Genomic DNA, 1,061 nt, shown 5'->3' on the forward strand with positions numbered 1-1,061 from the left:
AAGTGTAGGTACAGTATAATAGCCACAAACACCTAGCAACTTAATAGATAAAAGATAGTAGTTTTGTTTTCTAAGCCTTATTTGTTGACCAGTATAGGGGATGGTTAGTTTTTCGTTTGCCTTTGAATTATAGTAATGCTTCATAATAGATTGTGATCATTGTATTTTAGGTTTCTGCAGTTCTTTTTTTTGTGAGGGGGACAGAGTCTTGCTCAGTCATCTAGGCTGGAGTGCAGTGGTGCGATCTCTGTTCACTGTAATCTCTGCCTTCCAGGTTTAAGTGATTCTCATGTCTCAGCCTCCCCAGTAGCTGGAATTACAGGCATGCACCACACCCTACCCAGCTTATTTTTGTGTTTTTAGTAGAGATAGAGTTTCGCCATGTTGGCCAGACTGGTCTTGAACTCCTCGCCTCAAGTGGTCTGCCTGCCTTGGCCTGCCAAAGTGCTGAGATTACAGGTGCCTAGCCTGCAGTTCTTTTAATAAGTTAAAAACTCTTTTGACCAAGGTTATCACACACATGGATAATATTCTCTGGGGGTAATAATGTTCTAAAATGTTCTAGTTACCAAGATGTAAGGTTGGTGAAGTTGGAGAGGTATAGTGTTGGCTTTAAGTTACTCTTTGTTTTGAATATCATTAATACTAAAGCTGTAAAATATGTTTATTCAGATGTTTCTGTTTACTATGCAGGCTTACAGTGGAACACCTCTAACAGAAGAAAAGGAGAAAATAGTCTGGGTCAGATTTGAAAATGCAGATTTAAATGGTATGGTTTTAACTTTTTTGGGACATATGAATTGTTTGTTTGGAGTACCTGATTCCAAAAAGAGAGCCTCTACTTTAGTCAGATTAGTTTCTCTTACAGTAATTTTTCAGTTTTCAAAATAAAAGGTAGCATAACTACAGTACAGAAACTTTAGAACTAATATTGTGTAATAAGTCTTAAAGTAACTGTAACACAGTGTGTAAGTGTTAAACTTTGATGAAGTTAAAGTGAGTTAAAATTTTCTCAGGCAGAAAAATGGTTTTCTTAAAAAAGGAGTTATTCAAGTTTGGTC

The 1,061-nt window shown here is 36.5% G+C and overlaps 1 long non-coding RNA gene across 1 annotated transcript in view; it reads left to right on the forward strand.

The window, feature by feature from the left end:
• The window catches only part of LOC105520071, a 12,817-nt gene extending 12,045 nt beyond the window's left edge, over positions 1 to 772 (forward strand). Inside the window, exon 4 of the long non-coding RNA XR_001003067.1 lies at positions 694 to 772. This is a non-coding gene — a long non-coding RNA (uncharacterized LOC105520071). The remainder of the gene's footprint in view (positions 1 to 693) is intronic.
• Positions 773 to 1,061: the final 289 nt, after the last annotated feature.

Source organism: Colobus angolensis, unplaced genomic scaffold (genome assembly GCF_000951035.1).
Source record: "Colobus angolensis palliatus isolate OR3802 unplaced genomic scaffold, Cang.pa_1.0 Scaffold37, whole genome shotgun sequence".
In the NCBI taxonomy this organism is placed as follows: Eukaryota; Metazoa; Chordata; class Mammalia; order Primates; family Cercopithecidae; genus Colobus; species Colobus angolensis.